The sequence below is a fragment of the Chenopodium quinoa genome, unplaced genomic scaffold (assembly GCF_001683475.1).
Source record: "Chenopodium quinoa cultivar QQ74 unplaced genomic scaffold, ASM168347v1, whole genome shotgun sequence".
NCBI lineage: Eukaryota > Viridiplantae > Streptophyta > Magnoliopsida > Caryophyllales > Amaranthaceae > Chenopodium > Chenopodium quinoa.
This window is the reverse complement of record NW_018742312.1, coordinates 120,898-142,199: the sequence shown is the minus strand read 5'-3', so window position 1 is coordinate 142,199 and position 21,302 is coordinate 120,898.

Below are 21,302 nucleotides of genomic sequence, written 5' to 3'. Positions count from 1 at the left end.
ATCCGACGAGCCGGATCTTGTGGGCTTCGCAAAACGGATGGTGAGGACACTCACCCGGTCAGAGAAGAACTCCATACCTGATCTGCAGGTGGTGGACTTCGACCGGATAATGGGTTAACTGGCTAAGGTAAGGAATCCCACAACCTTGATATCTTTTACCTTGAATTCTACTAAGTAACTCATAATCCGGCTGCTCTTTTCTCAGGTGATGCTGAGAGTGGATGGCCTCCGGGGCCTCTTCAGGCGGAAACAGGAAGAGGTAAATGACGCCAAACGGAGGGCCCTTGAAAACCTCAACTCTGCTGAATATGCTAATTATATGTGTTATTTAAAGATTAAAGCAGTAGAGTTAAAACAGGAGGAGCTGATCCGGAGTTTGACGACTACGAACGACGAAGCTAACAGCCGGGTTGATGATCTTGATCAAAAACTGAAGGATTCCAAGTCTGAGCTCAAGGCATTAGAAGAGGTTGATCAAGAAAATACTCAACTTCGAGCAGACGTTTCCTGCCTGGGGGTTGAGCTTGTCAATCTACGAAACAAGCAGTTGGACGAGCTAGCCCAAGAGCAAAAGCGGCTGACAAAGGAGAATGAGCAAGATAATCTGGCCCGGCTGAAGATCACTTGGAGCCTCCTCTACCCAGACATAGACTTTGAGGTCTATAAGCTAAGGTATGATTACGCCATTGAGGTGTATGATGCCCAGCTACTGGGTGATGCTCCACCGCCTCGCTTCAAAGATTGGGCTGCTGAGCAGGGATATGAAGTCTCTGATAACGAGGAGCTAGCGGCGGATGAGCAAAACAAAGGCCAAACTAGCCAAACTCAGCCGGAGCAACAACATCCACCTCAGCCTTAGACAGGCCTCCCACTTTCTGCGGCAGTATGCCATGATGTTTCTTTACCGGCTTGTATGTCGTGTTTTGTTATATCATTACCAACCATGGGGTTGGGTTAACAATTTATTTTTTGTTTCTTCACCGGATGTAACTCCGGTTAACACAACTTCTGGCCTTTGAGCCATTTTAAATATTTAATGAAGTATTCCGACTCAGTCGGTTGTTTATACTTGTTTGTGTTTGAGTTTTTCAATTTGAATTTTGCATCTGTTTGCAATTCTTTAATATTTTACCTAACTTAAAAAAGCATGCGGCAATTTGCTATCCGGGTGCTCTTTCCCCTGGGCGGCTGTGTGGTTGGTTTTATTTCAAGTTGATGATTGGCTTGAAAACACTTGATACTAGGAGAAGTATGGAGTGTTTTTAGGCCAATCAATCACAATGGTGATTGCCCCAAACCAAGTGCACAGCCGGCCATTAGAGCGGGTGCTTTGAGCTTCATACCCAGGCGGTTATATTTCGTCTGGGGTTAACACATAGCCATTACACAAAATATTTTGCTCCAATAGGGAGAGTGAGTGCAACTTTGGAATAAATAACCTAAGTGAGAAATTCAGCCGATGACCGACTGATGCCTCAGGGCATCCGGTATTCGGTAACTTAATCGTTCTTCATAGATTATTCTGGTCAGACGGCTATGAGTTGACCAATTCGGTCGTTCAATTTTCGCCATCTGCATAGGTACGTAGAACTGACGAATAGTTCGCTCTCTACGACGATTGCACCCGGAAGGGTGTCGCCGGACGCCTTTGTCCATGTTGGACAGGCGGTTTTATAAAATAGGCAACCATCCGGCCATTTTGGTCTTTGGTCTTGTTTGAGACCGGTTGTATAGCCACTAAGCGTTTTTGTGCTTAGTTTTTAATCGGACCATTGGCCGAGTGTTATTACAATGTTGAATTTACACTAAATGTCGAACTTAGTTGGTTGAACGAATAGTCCGTCTGAGTATTACCCAGGCGGACAAACAATTATTTAAATTACACTAAGTATCAAACTTAGTTTTTTTTTTTTTTTTAAACAAAGAGTCCGTCCGAGTTTTACCCAGGCGGACAAACAATTATTAAATTACACTAAGTATCAAACTTAGTTTTTTAAACAAAGAGTCCGTCTGAGCTTTACCCAGGCGGACTAGGACAAGCAATTATAACATTGAATTATACTAAGTATCAAACTTAGTTCTGAGTATTACCCAGGCGGACAAGTAATAAAAATGGCAAACTAATTCTGCAAACAAAGTCTGAATTCTCATTAATTGACTCACTGTTTACAAAAAATTTACATTTTCAGAAGTAGTACTTTTTTAGGTTATCTACATTCCAAGTTCTAGGCAAACGACGGTCGTCTGGGGTTTCCAGATGGTAGGTGCCGTCCCTGACTTCTTCATAGATCCGGTAGGGGCCTTCCCAATTAGGGGTTAGCTTCCCAGCCTCATTGGCCCTACCAGTTGCCTCCATTTTTCGTAACACAAAATCATCCACTTTCAAAGGGCGCTTGTGCACTTTCTTGTTGTAGGCTCTGGTCATTCTCAGACGGTATATCTCATGGCGTAGGGCAGCGTTGCCCCTGCGTTCCGGGAGGGAGTCCAATGCCAGCCACATGGCTTCCCAATTTGCCTCTTCATCATAGAGCATGACTCTGAGAGTCGGCTCGTAGTGCTCAATGGGCAAGACGGCTTCAGCACCGTATACCATAAGAAATGGGGTTTCTCCGGTTGCCCCTTTAGCAGTAGTCCGGATGGCCCATAGGATATGAATTAACTCTTCTGCCCATAAACCACCGGCTCTTTCAATTTTCTTTTTTATGTCGTCTGAGATGAGTTTGTTGAAGGCTTCAACTTGGCCGTTTGCTTGGGGTCGGCCGACTGATGCAAAACAATGTGAGATACAATGATCTCCCAACCAAGTCTTGAGATGGGGGGTCTCAAACTGAGGGCAATTATCAAACACCATAGACATAGGTACCCCAAGCCGGGTGATGATGTTCTTCCAGATGAAAGAGATGACATCCTTTGTCTTGATGTTCTTAACCGGCTCAGCTTCTACCCATTTGGTGAAATAATCCACATCCACCAAAATGTAGCGCTTTTTTCCTAGAGCAGGCGTATAAGGACCCAAGATATCCATGCCCCATTTAGCGAATGGGACTGGGCTGTGGATTGTCGTCAGATCAGTAGCCGGGCGGTTAATAAGTTGGCCAAACCTCTGGCATTTGTCACATCTCTTCACCAACTCTTTAGCGTCTTCTTCAAGAGTAGGCCAAAAGTAATGCCGCCTGGCTCTGACGGCTAGGGACCTGCCGCCTATATGAGAGGCACAATACCCAGCATGCAATTCTTCGAGAACTTCTTTCCCCTTTTCTGGGGCAACACACTTCAATAGAGATTTAAGGAAACTCGCCTTGAAGAGCTCTCCGTTTCTTAACTCGAAGTTTGCTGCTCGTTTTTTCATGACGGCTGCCTCCTGTGGTAAATCAGGAAGTTTGCGGGTTGCTAAGTATGCCCGGATGCCATCCATCCAGGTAGAGCTTCGGTCTAAGATTCCAATGGGCTCTTCATGTATGCTTCTCTTTTCAAGAACTTCCCAAAAGACTGACCGAGGCGTATCACAGCAGGCGGATGAAGCCAATTTGGACAACGCATCTGCCTGATTGTTATCCGACCTAGGAACTTGATTCAGACGGAATTCCTCAAGTGCCTCAGCCTCTTCTTTGACTACCTGAAGGTATTTGATCATAGCCGGATGAGTTTCCTCATATTTTCCCTCATACTGGCTAACGACCAACTGTGAATCAGAATAGGCGTTAATTTTAGTTGCCCCTGCTGCCTTACACATACGGATTCCGGCTAGCAAGGCTTCATACTCCGCCTCGTTATTTGAGGCCTGAAACTTTAACCGCAGTGCGTATTCAAATCTTTCCCCCTCAGGGGATTCATATATAATTCCTACACCGCAGCCGTTCTTCATTGAGCTTCCGTCTACATACACTTTCCAAACCTGGTCAATGTTATCCGGTTGCACCGGTCGTGTCATTTCAACAATGAAGTCGGCAAACGCCTGACCTTTCACTGCCTTTCTAGGTTCAAAAGTGATTTCAAGACTTTGCATTTCAATAGCCCATTTCAACATTCTGCCGGATGACTCCAAAGTAGACATTGGCCGCTTGAGGGGCTGGTCGGTGTAAATTACCACCGGATGAGCCAGAAAATACGGTTTCAATTCTTGAAAGCCATATACAGGGCAAGGCCAAATTTTTCTACCATGGGGTACCGGAGCTCAGCATTTTTTAGAACATGGCTAATGAAATAGACAGGGAGCTGAACGCTGTCTCTCTCAGCAAGGAGAACAGCACCGAGGGCATGATCTGAAACAGCTAGGTACATGTATAACACCTCTTTAGGCAGTGGACTAACAAGACTTGGCAAAGAGTGCGAGTGTTCTTTCAGCCGTTGAAAGGCCGCCTCAGCACCATCCCCCCATTCAAATCTGGTCTTCTTCCTGATTGTTTGGAAGAAGTTAAGGCATTTGTCACCTGAACGGCTGAGGAATCTCCCCAAGGCCGCCAGGCAAACGATTAGTCTTTGTGCTTCCTTGACAGTGCGGGGTGACTTCATGTCAATTACCGCCTGTATCTTCTCGGGGTTAGCCTCTATCCCCCTTTGATCAATCAGGAATCCGAGAAACTTCCCAGACTCAACACCAAAGACGCATTTCTTAGGATTTAACATAACCTTATGCCGCCTGAGTGTGGTGAAGGTTTCTCGGAGATCAGCAAGGTGATCCGTCTGCTGCTTGGATTTGACTATCATGTCATCAATGTACGCCTCTACATTCCTCCCAATTTGATTAATAAAGACCGTATTAATCATCCGTTTGAACGTAGCCGGCGCATTTTTCAAGCCAAACGGCATCACAGTGGAACAGAATAACCCCTGATCAGTGACAAAGGTCGTCTTTTCTTGATCTTCTTCCACAAGGGTATTTGATGGAAGCCGGAGTAGGCATCCATAAAACTCATCAAGGCATGCCCGGCTGTCGAATCGACCAGACTATCGATCTTAGGAAGCGGATAACTGTCTTTCGGAAATGCCTTGTTGAGGTCTGTGTAATCAACACACATACGCCAGGTACCATTCGACTTCTTTACAAGCACAACATTCGCCACCCAGTCGGGGAAATTACATGGCCGAATGAACCTATCGTCCAACAGCTTTTTAACTTTGGCAGCTGTCGCCTGACTTCTTTCCTCGCCATGATTTCTTTTCTTTTGCCGGATGGGATTCTTTTTAGGGTCCACGGCGAGTTTTTGGACAACAAGATCCGGGCTGACGCCTGACATCTCTTCCACTTCAAAGGAAAAAATGTCTTTGAATTCTTTCAACAGAAAATGCAAGTCTACACCCAACTTAGCATAAGCAACCGTCCCAACCTTCACAGTACGCTCCGGACGGCTGTCGTCCAGGGGTATATCAACATGTTCTCCAGCCGGTTGGGGACGGAGCTCATCTGACCGTTCACCGGTCAGTGATTGCTATTTTTTCTCTTTCTTCACCTCCACCAGCAGAGGTGCCTTTCTTTTCTTCCCGACTGCTGGTGGGGCTGGTATTAGGTCGGCATTCTTGACATTTTCAAGGTCCATTGAAATACCTTGGTCTCTTGATTTCATGAGAGTCAAGACTAAGGTTGATCCCTCTGGGGGTTCAGTCAGCAGCCGGCAACAGATGAATGCCAACTAAGCTGCCTCTTTCTCATATAGTACTACTTTTGATGCAGATCTGACATCCGACGAGCCAGATCTTGTGGGCTTCGCAAAACGGATGGTGAGGACACTCACCCGGTCAGAGAAGAACTCCATACCTGATCTGCAGGTGGTGGACTTCGACCGGATAATGGGTTAACTGGCTAAGGTAAGGAATCCCACAACCTTGATATCTTTTACCTTGAATTCTACTAAGTAACTCATAATCCAGCTGCTCTTTTCTCAGGTGATGCTGAGAGTGGATGGCCTCCGGGGCCCCTTCAGGCGGAAACAGGAAGAGGTAAATGACGCCAAACGGAGGGCCCTTGAAAACCTCAACTCTGCTGAATATGCTAATTATATGTGTTATTTAAAGATTAAAGCAGTAGAGTTAAAACAGGAGGAGCTGATCCGGAGTTTGACGACTACGAACGACGAAGCTAACAGCCGGGTTGATGATCTTGATCAAAAACTGAAGGATTCCAAGTCTGAGCTCAAGGCATTAGAAGAGGTTGATCAAGAAAATACTCAAATTCGAGCAGACGTTTCCTTCCTAGGGGTTGAGCTTGTCAATCTACGAAACAAGCAGTTGGACGAGCTAGCCCAAGAGCAAAAGCGGCTGACGGAGGAGAATACGCACTGCGGTTAAAGTTTCAGGCCTCAAATAACGACCAAGAACTTGACGACCAGGTGTCACCCTTTTCCTTTCTCACCCAGCCGGATTGGTAAATCAACCCTTCCGACTGGGTAAACCATTCCACCCCCAAAACCAACTAAGGGGTGGGTAACCGAATGCATGTTGTTGTCATTGTATTTCAACTTTTGCAGGCACCGGAGGCTGATGATGTATGATGAGCTACCGGTGTCAATAAGGATTCGCCCAACCAGCTGGTTGGCAACCTTACATTCAATGACGACCAGGTCATCATGCGGACGGCGGACGCTACCCTGTCCTTCTTAGTGATCAGGACGTCTGGGAAGGAGGAGCTTGCAGACGCGTGCTCATCATCATCTTTGTCCATCTTTCAAAGATGTCTCTTAGTGCCCCGGATGGTAGGGCCACCGCATGAGAACCCGCCTGCTATTGTGTAGACCGGCTCCTTGTCAGTGTCCGAACTACTAGCAGGCTGGGGGGGTCTTAGACGACTGCCCCGGATTCTTCTTATTAGTCCCTTTGGACTTAGAAATGTAGGACTTCAACATCCCCTTGTCAGCCAGACGCTCCAACGCCCGTTGAAGGCTGAAGCAGTCGTTGGTGTCATGGCCAACTTCCTCATGGTATTGGCAGAATTTATTTTTGTTCCTTGATTGAATGGAACTTTTCATTGGATTCGGCTTCTCTAGGGACAAAGAGTCCTTAATTTCCATGAGGATGGAGTTGCAGTCCTTGTTAAACTCATACTTAGGGACGTACGGTTTAAATTCTTTCTTCTTCTTCTGGGACGGCTGGTCAGAGTCACTAACCGCCAAAACTTCTTTTCTTTTCTTGCTCTCTTCTTTCTTTTTGGCCGGCTGAGCAGGTCGGCTGTCTTTCTGTTTGTCAGACTTCTTGGAGTCCGACTGATTACCAGGCGTGCAGAGGTCGGTTGCTTGAATATAGCTTTCCGCCTCCCTCAGGGCCGCCTGTAAAGTGAAAGCCCTTTTTCTGACTAGGTCGAACTTAAAAGTCGACCTGTCTCTTAGACCCTTGAAAAAGTCCGTGAAAGCTACCTCATCATACAGTCCTTGAATCTGAATTCTAATCAGATTGAACCGCCTGACATAGGAGCGCAACCCTTCTCTCTCCCCCTGCTTAATGGTGCTCAAGTCCAGGCTTGTTTTCTTAGCAGGGATGTTCATTGAGAAGTTGGAAGCAAACAGGAAGGCAAGCTTCCTGAAACTATTAATGGACCCGGCTGGCAAATTGCCAAACCATTGTTGGGCAATGCCCTTCAACGTAGCCGGGAAGAATCGACACCAAGTGGCATCATCCAACCCTTGTAAGTACATGAGGTTGGTGTAAACCATGAGGTGATCTTCCGGGTTGGTGGTACCATCATAGGTACCAACCAATACATTCTTAACCTTGGCCGGCTGTGCCGCCTCGGTTATCTCCCGGGTGAACGCAGAAGGTTGTTCACCCAGGCGAAGCAGACGGAGCTGCCAGTCCAGTGGCTGGACATTGTGATATGCCGCCTGACCTCCGAAGAGAGTCGGCTGCATATAGTAAGGTGGGTACTGACCGTAGACCTGAGAAGGTACATATGGTGCAGTCCCAATCATTTGAGGGCCACAGTGGACGGTATTACCGCCTGTCTGACTCTCATGCAAGGAAAGTGCATTCCCTGCAGAAGTATTGTTGAAGCTATCTGGAAAATTCGATGTAGAAGCCGACTCAGACAACTGTCGATTTCTCTTCCGGTTGATGATCTCCCGGGCATCAAGAGTTGATTTTTTACTTCCCACCGGCTGCTGGGTCCGGCGGGTATTGTTGGTATTCCTTTTGGGAAGAATAATTTTGGACCAATCATTGGTCCCGGCTGCCTTCTCCTTTGGATGAGGAGTGGGCTGCCGATCTCTGACTGACTTCCCCTTTTCCAGAGGAGTCTTCTTGACCGACTGACTCCTACTTGGGCCAACCCGGCTCTTAGTGATCAGTTCTTTAATTTCACCCTTGAAACTTGTCATGAATCTCATGAGTTCGTCTCGGGTGACAGGTGCTGATCCAGCTGCCGTATGGGTTTCCCCTTCCGGTTGCCCAGGGGGTCGATTTGTACCCGCCTGGGAGGCACCCCGCTCCAGAGTGTCTCTGGGCCGGATGCGCTTGGTTATCAGAGAGCAATCATCGGCTGTATAGGTTTCGACCTGAGGATCTTCATCCCCTTGGTCTGTGAAAACTTCCGGGTCATCGCCCAGACGGTTAGGAGGTGGTACAGACTCTTGAACCATCTTTGAGGTACTCTCCCCACAGACGGCGCCAAATGTTTTGGGTGTTTTTGTCCCTCGGGAGAGTTACGTCACGAAGTCTGATCCGGCTGAGTTGTACCTGCAAAACAACGGAGACTCCGGGTGGTAGGAGCTCTGCCTCCGACGATCAAGTTAGTAACTTGAAAGAGAATAAAGAGTACGGAAATTTAGGTGGGGATCTGCTTGGATTCCAAGCTCAGATGTTTCTTTGATGTGAGAGAAAATGTAGGTGTAATAAATGATTGAATGTGTCCCCAAAATGGGGAAATATCTCCCTATTTATAGGGTCATTGGAGAACGTGCCCCTATCTAGGTCATTTGACCTAAATTTCAGTGGGTTGCGCCGTTTTACGACGCTTCTTGGGATTTGGGCCCTTGAAGGCCGCCATTTCAGAGATGTATCTAAGGGGGCCACGTGTCAAGAGGATATTAAGCCACGTGGGCCATCCTGAACTCGACACGTGGCCTCCTCTCATTGGTCCACTTGTCTAGGGTATTTTTACCCTAAACAAATGTAGTACTGAGTTTTTGAATATTTTATGAATATTAATTTAATTAATTAGTTTTTGTGATGAATTATTGAATTGATGCATCTTCAATTTGCTTGTTATAATGAATTTCGGTTTTTTGATTGAGTTGCTAATATTTGCGAATAATTTTTTAAAGAAAAAAAATGAACACGATGTACTTTAAAATTGAACATTTAGTACACTAAAAATGATCATTTATTACATAAAAACTGAACATATTTTAATGATTCATTTTATCTTTATTTTTCGTTAATAATTATATACAATTAATTTGAATTTATATGAATATAAGAAAATCATGTTCATCTTTAATATAGTAAATGTTCATATATTTTTTTTCATGTGTTTGTTTTTTTAGACTAAATTTTCATTTTTTATTTTAATATATTCATATATTTTTATGAAATGTTCACTTTATTTGGTGTGGTCTAGCTATTCTATTATTGTATGATAAATGTTCATTTTTAATATGCTAATGTTCATAATTATTTTTGACATGTTCATTTTTCCTTTTTATTTTTATTTTACCTGTTCATAATTATTTTTACACTAAAGTTCATATTTAAGGTTGTGGCCCATCAATTTTCTAATCATGATGTTTATTTTTAATATTGAATTATCATTTTTTTAACATGTTCAGTTTTTTTAATGTATTCATTTTTTTATTACTGGATGTTCATTTAGTTTTACGTGTTCATAATTTTTTACTACATGTTCATTTTATAGGCAGTGGTGCAGCTATTCTACCTGCACTCTACAATATAATAATGGTGCATGCATATTATAGTTTTTGGTTTGAAGTTTTGATCTTGATTATTCTAGGGAAAATTTGTCAAAAATAAAATGACCTTTCTTTCCAAAATAAAATGACCTTTTGATTATTTAACAATAAAACGACCTTTGACATGCATCTAATCAAAATAGAACAAAAAACCAGAAACCTGTTTAAAAGGTTAGACCCGAACACGTATCATACTGTGATTGGCTAGGATTATTTCTTCAATTTTTTGTAGGAAAAATTAGAAATAATAATCCCAACTTTCACACATTTTGTTTCAATAATCCTAACTTTCGATTATTCTAGAATAATTCGAACTTTGGGAGTCGTTGATTTTCTTCAATCCTTAACCGGTCAACAAAAATCAATGATCTAATATATCAAGTCATTTGACACGTGTCAAACTCTGATTAGTCCAAATATTTTTTTTTTTAAAAAAAACAGAAAATCATAAAAAACCACTACAACCCTAACCTCACCACCATTGCCCTTCCACCACAGCCTACCTTGCCTCCACCACCATCCCACCTTGCCTCCACCACCTGTTGGGGTTTGGTGAGTCCGACTCACCGCGGAAACAAACCCAAAAACAAGACCGCACTCGCAATAAATAAAACCATAAACATAATTATATTAATCACAAGATTAAGATAAGCTAATTACCTTTGACGCGTGCTTCGCTCCAAAATGAGCTCTTACTTGAAAGCTTCAAGTCCCGCTCACATGGAGACCTCCAACGAAGTCCACCCGCACCAACAAAACCGACTAGGTCCAATGTCTTGGGGTTAGCAAGACCCGACCAATAAAACCCGAGTAATTATATTGAGTTTTAAGGTTTTTACTAATTGTGATGCCTTTTCCAACTCTTACTCAAGCATCATTCCCAATTCCCATACTTGGGTATTTATAGGAAATAATGGAAGTATCATTTACTCTCCCATCAATGTGGGATAGTATGATTTTTCCATTTTATTTTAAAGCTAAAATAAAATTAATAATCAAGCTAGTAATAAATCAACAAGTGGCAAGCTCATGTGAGTGGTTAGGTGAGGACCACTTGGAGAAGGGGGGGACCAAACTTGCTCCCCACTACCTCTCCCATAACCGGCCACCTCACTCCACACACACTCAAGGACCACAAGCCACATGGCACCCACCCTTGGGCACTAAGGCAGCCAAGGTGGGCTGCCATGTGCTGCTGTCCGTGGCAGCCACGCCCAGCAAGCCCAGCAGGCCCAGCACTCACATACGGGCTGCCAGGCGCTGCTGGCCTTGTGCCTTGGCCAGCGCTGCTAGGCAGCAAGCAATGGCCTAGCCACGCTGCTGCTAGCTGTGGCGAGCTGGCACGCCTAGCGTGCTAGCTGCTGCAGCTTGTTGCGGCATGGCTTGCTAGTCATTGCGCGCACAAGGCTGTGCCTAGCATGCTAGCACGCACTAGGCAGCGCCTAGCCTTGCGATGCTAGCATGGGTGCGCTAGCACGCACATGCCAGCCTAGGCTCGGCTTGGTGCGCATGCTAGCCATCATGCTAGGCCATACGCCCTTAGCACTCGGTTTGCTTGGGCATTTTGATGCTAGGGGTATTTTGGTCTTTTGTTGATTTATTACTATTTCTCGTCTCGTCTTTCACTATTTTTCGACTCGACTTCCTACGCTCGGTTTCGACGCTCTAAGCTCGAATTTCCGACGTCTAAATAAATATTACTCGGTCGACTCATTAATTCCTTCCGAATTAATTCGTCGTTTCGGTTTGTTGAATGCTTGGGTAAGACCCGAAGGGATCAGTCAAGATTAAGCTGTAATATTAATTATTCATTAATATTACTGATCGGAAGCGGCCTCCACCCAGGCATTCCTATCACTTGACCTCACTGAATATATTAGCTTTCTAATAATTCTGAACCCACTAACGGAATAGTACACTTGTTCGAAGGACACCATTCCTTTCAATCTCCCACTTGTCCTTCCGGACAAGTGCGCATTTTGTGTACAACCTTTTTCCTATGTCGCTTAATGTCTCTTCATGAACTATAAGGTAAGATTTATTTTGTCATCCTTATTACGTCCAGAAGTGTTTCCCGATTTCGAGTCCGACTGTCAATAAACAGATGATTTCTAAAATCCATCCGAGCACGACCATGCATTTTACAGTCTCGCTCTACGAGAGGCCTTGTATACAACAAAGACATCTTCCCTATTTTAGTAGGGGGACATTCCCAGTCTTGTAATGTAACTCCTCTTACTGAGAGGACCTAGTCGCCCGAGTGTTGCCGTTATAATCCCCTATTACGGCAGACGTTTGACAACATCAAAGCGAACTAGTACTTAAACAAGAGAACTCACAATACTCATGGTCAAGGAAATAGGTTCCGATAGCCATAATGAGAAGTATACTTATGACAAATTTTTTGTAATTTCTTAAAGTATTCTCATAGGTCGATCCAGTATGGTTCTAAACCAATACCTGTGCAAATAATTTATGACAATCATGTCCTTGTAGCACATGAAACGGTGCTATAAATAAGACTACACACTAATCTCAATTGGTCATTAATCGTCCATCGTTTAAATGACCTTGATTAGGGATAATTTTCGATTATAATATTCAATGTTCACTTGATAGGTGTTTCCTTACCAAGACTGGTCTTGATACCCTATTTTGAATATTCTCATAATCGAATGGACTCATTATTTAATCCTAAACCACAATTAAATAGCATAACGGAGTAATAAAATATTGCATGAAATTTTACATTACTCCAAAACATGAATGGTTTTCCTTAGCGTCTTACATTAATTTTTCTCAAAATTAACTAAAACACTAAACAAGGAAATCAAAGCCAGTCTCCTACATGCTTGATTCCCATTGCCTCAACGTGTTTTTTGTGCTTCACTTGAGGCAAAGGTTTAGTAAGTGGATCGGCTACATTGTCATCCGTTCCAACTTTGCAAATTCTGATTTCACCCTCTGATTTCCATTCTCGAATCATGTGAAATTGCCGCTTGACATGTTTGACCTTTTGATGTTCCCTAGGCTCTCTGGCCTGAGCAATAGCTCCATTTTTGTCACAATAGAGGGCTATTGGACCCTTTATAGAGGGTACAACATCAAGTTCACCAACGAACTTACGAATCCAAATAGCCTCCTTAGCTGCTTCAGCAGCTGCTAAGTATTCGGCTTCAGTTGTAGAATCTGCAGTTGTACTCTGCTTTGCGCTCTTCCAACTAAACGCCCCTCCATTTAGACAGAACACATATCCAGATTGCGATTTGAAATCGTCTCTGTCTGTCTGGAAGCTTGCGTCGGTATAACCTTCCACAACTAAATCCTCTGCACCACCATACACCAGGAATTTATCCTTGTTCCTTTTCAGGTACTTTAGGATATTTTTGGCCGTAGTCCAATGCGCCTCTCCTGGGTCTGATTGGTAACGGCTCGTAGCACTCAAGGCATACGATACATCTGGCCTAGTACATATCATGGCATACATGATCGATCCAATAAGCGAAGCATATGGAATCTGATTCATTCTTACCTGCTCATCAAGTGTCTGTGGACACTACTTCTTGCTTAGGGTTATGTCATGTGACATTGGCAGGTGACCTCTCTTGGCCTCCTCCATGCCAAATCGAGCAAGTACCTTATCAATATAAGTACTCTGACTCAATCCAATCATCCTTTTCAATCTATCCCTATAGATCTTGATGCCTAGTATGTACTGAGCCTCTCCCAAGTCTTTCATTGAGAAGCACTTTCCAAGCCAGGCCTTTAAGACTCTAACAACGGAATGCTGTTTCCAATGAGCAATATGTCATCGACATATAAGACTAGGAAGGCGATGTCACTCCCACTAACCTTCTTGTAAACACAAGATTCATCTGGATTCTTGATAAAACCAAACTTACTGATGGCTTCATTGAATCGCAGATTTCAACTTCTGCTTGCTTGCTTTAGTCCATAAATGGACTTCTTAAGCTTACAAACTTTCCTAGAATTGTTTTGGTCGACAAAACCTTCAGGTTGTGTCATATACACAGTTTCTTTCAAATAACCATTAAGGAAGGCGGTTTTGACGTCCATCTGCCATATTTCATAATTGTAATATGCAACAATCGCTAGGAGAATCTGAACGGATTTAAGCATTGCGACTGGTGAAAAAGGTTTCATCGTAATCAATACCATGAACTTGTCTGTAACCTTTTGCCACCAATCTAGCTTTGTAAATGAATACATTTCCATCTTTGTCGGTTTTCAACTTGAAATCCACTTACATCCGATAGGTGTATAACATTCGGGTAAGTCAACCAAGTCCCAGACTTGATTTTCAAACATGGAATCCATTTCAGATCTCATGGCCTCTTGCCATTAAGCAGAGTCGGTGCTTGCCATCGCTTGCTTGTAGGTTGCCAGTTCATCTCCATCCATAATCAAGATGTCCTGATTCTCGGTTAATACTAAACCAAGATATCTATCAGGTTGAGATCTCGGCCTCTGAGACCTACGTAGGGTAATGGATTGAGCATTTGCATTGTCGGTTCGACTTTGCACATTTTGATCATTTTGACCTGCGTCATCATATGCTGTTTGAGCACTTTAACTGTCATTATGATTTTGTTGCTCATCCTCACGAACTTCGTCGAGTTCGATTTTCCTCCCACTTGTCATTTTGGAAAGGTGCTCCTTCTCCAAAAAGACACCATCGCGAGCAACAAACACTTTGTTCTCCGATTTGTTGTAGAAGTAATACCCTTTGGTTTCTTTTGGGTAGCCCACAAAGTAAACCTTGTCAGATTTGGGATGAAGTTTGTCAGAAATCAATTTCTTGACATATGCTTCGCATCCCCATATCTTTAGAAAAGATAACCTGGGAGGTTTCTTCGTCCATAATTCATATGGAGTCTTTTCTACAGCTTTTGATGGAGCACGGTTCAGTGTTAGTGCCGCAGTTAGAAGTGCGTGTCCCCAGAAAGAGATAGGAAGATCACTAAGACCCATTGTTGATCGTACCATGTCTAACAAGGTCTGATTTCTCCTTTCGGATACTCCGTTCCATTGAGGAGTTCCTGGAGGTGTCAATTCTGAAAGTATACCCTTTTCTTTCATATGGTCATCGAATTCTTGGCTCAAGTATTCACCACCTCAATCCGATCGAAGGGCTTTGATTTTCTTGCCAAGCTGATTTTCAACTTCACTCTGAAATTCTTTAAACTTTTCAAATGATTCAGATTTATGCGACATGAGGTACACATAGGCATATCTACTATAGTCGTCTGTGAAAGTGATGAAATATCGATGTCCATTTCTTGTGGTTGAGCTCATTGGTCCACATACATCGGTATGTATAAGACCCAATAAGTCACTTGCCCTTTCTCCCAACTTGGAGAATGGCTGTTTAATCATCTTGCCTAATAGTCATCCCTCGCAATTCTCAAACGATTCTAAATCGAAAGATTCAAGAACACCTTCTTGTAGAAGTTTCTTGATGCGTATGATGTTGATGTGGCCAAGACGACAATGCCACAAGTAAGTCTGATTTGACTCTATGGTCTTAGCTCTTTTGGTATCATTATAAACAGTTTGTCCAAAGACACAAACGTGTCATTCCATAAATATAAACAAGATGATATGTCTTGTGATCAAGTTCAAAATGACGTCCAACGCCACAAGATCAAAATATGGTAGATAAAACTAAACAAGTTTTAAATCTAGACAAAATATGAGATTACAAGCTTTCTTTGAAAGATTATCTTCTTCTTCCATTTGTGTACTCATATCCACTTGAAAAGCACCGCTCACTTTGTTCCTGAAACAGGAGCATATAGTGAGCCAATTTTCGGTATCTAATACCTTATAAATGGCTTATGTTCAAGTGTAAAGATGATACCTGAGATTGAGGTTACTTTTCTTTTTGCCTCATCTTCTAGATACATGCTACATTCTCTTTTGTAGTGTCCGGGTCTACTACAATAGAAGCAGCGCATCTTATCTTTGTTCTTGAACTCCTTCTTCTTTGGTCTCAGAGCAACCTTAGCCTTCTTGCAAGAATAGGTTTTCTGGAGCTCTTGAACAACTTCCATCAAGGACAGTTTGTTCCGCTTGGCCGTAAGTCGCATCTTTAATGCAACATACCCCGAATGGAGTGAGCTTAGTAGCATGAGAGCCGCTTGCTCATCGTCCACTGGTTTTCCAATTAGCTCCAGATGGGTGAATAGCCTTGTCATGTTGAGCACATGAGCTTGAAGTGGCATCCCGGGTCTAAGTCTTGCATTATAGACCTTAGCCCATACTTCTTGTCTCTCTTTCGTGAGACACCCATCTTGCGGTGGCTTGATCCTCATGTTCGAGAGTGACCTAGTCACATCTTCCACAAGTCCATCATAGTTGCCTCTGGTACTTTTGGTGACTCTCAAATTGACTACATCTTCTAGAGCTTTGAGAATCATGTCCGGAAAATAGTTGGAGAACTTCCCCTTCCATTGTACCGGGATGGAGTTTGCCATGAGTCTGGAAACTCTTTTACAATCCACACTCCATACCTCATGTGCCTCATCACTCATAATCCCCTTTGAGTAGAAACTCGGGATTTGAGTGTCCAGAATGTGCTCTAGGTAGCAACTTCGGAGGGTCTTTCGGAGTTCCTCTTCCCATTCCTTAAAGCTTACCAAGTTCAGAGAAATTGGCAAATTTTCGGGCAATTTCGGGAGCATAAGGTCGTTGACATTAGTTGAAGACATGATTCTACAATTGAAAGAATTTGAAATACAAAAAAACCATTCATTATACTTAAATAAGATTGAATTCATGCATTTTAATCAAACTTATTTAAAACGTCTTATTCACACATTAAATATTGTCCCCATTTTAGGTGAGAATAAGTCGATTCCAAGATCCAAAGAAACAAATAGTGGTTAAGCATGCTTTGGCTTGTCTTAACACTCAATCTCCTAAGGTAAGCAACGCTTTGCTAATGGCTCCAAGCCACTCTTGGTTGAATAAATCGTCGCATCCAATGCTCTCTAAACAATTTATTCACTTTGCCACGACATGTTAGGACTCCATCACTCATATCGTTGAGTATAACCAAAACCACCTTGCATACCCGGTATGCCTTACGTTCCTTGGAGAAGTAGTGATGCCTCGCTTTGGCGTAGCCCACCACTACCCTCGTTCGGTTGGTAAGTGTATTTTGGAATGGCAAGTTTTACTCAATATTTTAGGGATCTAGGGTTTCTATGTTGGTTGATTTAAGTGAACTTAATTAATCATCTCAACATTCGAAATCCTAAACATGCATCTAACATATAATTCATATATATATAAACATAAATATATATCGAAAACATAAATAGAGATGCATTTGGCAACTAGCATGACCCTTTGAGATCTTCAAGTCTTCAAAAGGTCTTCATTTGCAACTTCATGGCTTCGTCTTCTAAGAACCCCGTCTTCAAGACTTGACCAAAATTTTACAATTGCTAGTATCTACGATTAGGACTAATCTAAATATTAAGGTACAAAAATACTCAACGGTTCGCAGACCGTATTTAGATTTACAAAAATACATCACGGATCACAGTCCGTATTTTCTATCCTAATCGGGCCCCACTAGTTGCCATTTCATAAAACCTGTGAGAGAATTTACATTCCATTCATCCATTCACTATATGTGAATGGCCCATGCATTTTACAACGATAAAAAGTAAAAATGCATAAAACGCGCGAGAACTAGTAACTAATGTAGGTGGTTAATCCAATTAACACGCCTAATTAAACTAGTCAAAGTTGTTTTAACCGGTTATGGAAATAACTAAGAGACGCTTCCACTAAATTCCGCATCCAACTTAACTAATCCAATTAATTAAGTCGGTGAACCCAAATATTTGCCAAAATTAATTTTTGCAAATGTCGCTCAAAAACCGAGGCCTAGCCTCAAAAATTTTAATTAAATAAACAAAATAATTAAAATAATTAAAACGACAATTTTAAGCAAAATTACGTATTCCAAAATGTCTAAGTGCCTAGCACTAAAACTTGGAGTCCAAAAAAATACCCTTATTTACATATTAAGCAACGCTAAAATTAACTTTAAAATAGCATCGCCTTAATAACCCGGGGTTATTGTGCCAATTATGGGATTGTACGTACCGTACAACAAGCACGTAGTATGCCCATGCGCACCCCCGCAACACCAATCATGCATGTGGGCTGCTTGTGCTCGCATGCGCCACGCCCAACCCAGCCAAGCGTAGCAGCACGCACAGTGCGCACAACATTATGATGCTGCTGCGCCATGCTGCTGCTTGCTGTTGGCTGGCGCGCTATGCTGCTGGCAGCGAGCAGCAGCCCACGCCCTTCCTCGCACACACACGCACAACACCAAGCACCTAAGAACGAAGTGCCCAGCAGCCTCAGCAGCCATATATGGGTTGCTTGAGCAACCCAGCTGGCCGAGAGCTAGCTCGGGGCTCTTAGGCCTCGTGTTGCGTGCTAATGCTTCGAAAATTATCGATTTTTGTGTGTGACATTATAAATCAATTCTAAATTAATTTTAGAATTAATTTTGAGGAAAAATGAAAAATAACAAGTCCAACTTAAATAATTCATCCAAATGCAATTAACCAAATTTATTTCCAAGAACCTTTCTTTAATAAAATTGGTTTAACTTGGTGTAATAAAATAAATTAGGGCAATTCTCACTATTAATTTAATCACTTTAAATTAATCTTGAGATTTTGACAAAATAAAAGGGAGTTGGAAAAATGAACATAAGTTCAATAAAGACTCCAACTTTAATACTTGTGACTTCATGAAAAAATATATCTTCCAATATGAAGATAAACCAATTTTAATAACAAGTTTTAAACTTTATGATTCCAATCAACTAAAAAATGATTAAATCAACAAAGTTTAACCAAAATTCATGGAATTTAGTAACTCAAAGTTTCAATCACTTATCATAAATAAAGATTGAATCTTTAGTACTTGGAAGCAACAAAGAACAACAATTTCACACTCAATGCAATTAATTTGCAATTATATGAAAAAATAAAACCAAACTTTCAAGCACCAATTACTACCAAGTAATCATGCTTAAAGTGGTCTAAAATTGCATATAAATAAAGGAAAGAACCAAATACATAACCACCATAAATATGCAATCAATTTTCAAGGTTAGAAAGACTTAAAAATTTTCGTCAAAACGAAAAATCCCTCGAAAAATGCATTTCTGGTCGTTTTTTTGGCTAAAAACCGAGTCCTAAAAGGGTAAAACCATTTCCATAACGCCTTTTCCACCCAAAATTCACTATTTCTGGGTCGAAATCTGGGTTCGGGAGCTAAAGACAGCTCTAATACGAGGTAAAAATTGGAAAAACGAGTTACTAATCTAATTAGCAACTTAAAACCAGAAAAATTAAGCCATAAAACACCTTGAAAATATTATGATTTTAAAAATAAACGAGCGAGGCTCCGATACCGCTGTTGGGGTTTGGTGAATCCGACTCACCGCGGAAACAAACCCAAAAACAAGGCCGCACTCGCAATAAATAAAACCATAAACATAATTATATTAATCACAAGATTAAGATAAGCTAATTATCTTTGACGCGTGCTTCGCTCCAAAATGAGCTCTTACTTGAAAGCTTCAAGTCCCGCTTACAAGGAGACCTCCAACGAAGTCCACCCGCACCAACAAAACCGACTAGGTCCAATGTCTTGGGGTTAGCAAGACCCGACCAATAAAACCCGAGTAATTATATTGAGTTCAAAGGTTTTCACTAATTGTGATGCCTTTTCCAACTCTTACTCAAGCATCATTCCCAATGCCCATACTTGGGTATTTATAGGAAATGATGGGAGTATCATTTACTCTCCCATCAATGTGGGATAGTATGATTTTTCCATTTTATTTTAAAGCTAAAATAAAATTAATAATCAAGCTAGTAATAAATCAACAAGTGGCAAGCTCATGTGAGTGGTTAGGTGAGGATCACTTGGAGAAGGGGGGGGACCAAACTTGCTCCCCACTCCCTCTCCCATAACCGGCCACCTCACTCCACACACACTCAAGGACCACAAGCCACATGGCACCCACCCTTGGGCACCAAGGCAGCCACGCCCAGCAAGCCCAGCAGGCCCAGCACTCGCATGCGGGCTGCCAGGCGCTGCTGGCCAGCAAGCCCAGCATGCTTGTGCGGGCTGCTGCTGGCCTTGTGCCTTGGCCAGCGCTGCTAAGCAGCAAGCAATAGCCTAGCCACGCTGCTGCTAGCTGTGGCGAGCTGGCGCGCCTAGCGTGCTAGCTGCTGCAGCTTGTTGCGGCATGGCTTGCTAGCCATTGCGCGCACAAGGCTGTGCCTAGCATGCTAGCACGCACTAGGCAGCGCCTAGCCTTGCGATGCTAGCATGGGTGCGTTAGCACGCACCAGCCAGCCTAGGCTCGGCTTGGTGCGCATGCTGGCCACCATGTTAGGACATACACCCTTAGCACTCGGTTTGCTTGGGCATTCCGATGCTAGGGGTATTTTGGTCTTTTGTTGATTTATTACTATTTCTCGTCTCGTCTTTCACTATTTTTCGACTCGACTTCCTACGCTCGGTTTCGACGCTCTAAGCTCGAATTTCCGTCGTCTAAATAAACATTACTCGGTCGACTCATTAATTCCTTCCGAATTAATTCGTCGTTTCGGTTTGTTGAATGCTTGGGTGTGACCCGAAGGGTTCAGTCAAGATTAAGTTGTAATATTAATTATTCATTAATATTACTGATTGGAAGCGGCCTCCACCCAGGCATTCCGATCACTTGACCTCACTGAATATATTAGCTTTCTAATAATTCTGAACCCACTAACGGAATAGTACACTTGTTCGAATAACACCATTCCTTTCACCACTACTACCCAGTTCATCGGACCGCCGCGTCACACCCACGCAACCATCAACACAACCATCCCACGCAACCACCAAGGTAATCCACCCCCACCTCCCAAAAACTCCCCAATCGCAACCAAATTCGACCAACACCGCCCACCACCAAGTATTTCCCGATCAGCATCTGCTCCGTAACACAACCCCGACTCCACAACACCGATTTCATCCCGCCAGCACTTCGATCTCAAAGTAGGGGAATGGAAAGGGAGGTTTAATGGGTGAGGGTGGGTCGCAGAATCGCTGCGGTGGGAGGAGGAAAGCCAGCGCAGAAGAGGGGAAATAGCAGCAGCCGTAATTTGGGGTTAGGCCGGTGGTTTTTGGGGTTTGGGTGGTGGGCGTATGGGAGGGGTTTTATTGTTGGTGGTTGCGTGGGGGTTTCGGGGAGGGGGGATGGTGGTTTAGAGGGTAGCTATTGGAGTGGAGACTGTAATGGTGGGGGAGGGTCGGCGGTCTGATGAGGGAGGTGGCTAAGATAAGCGGGGTACC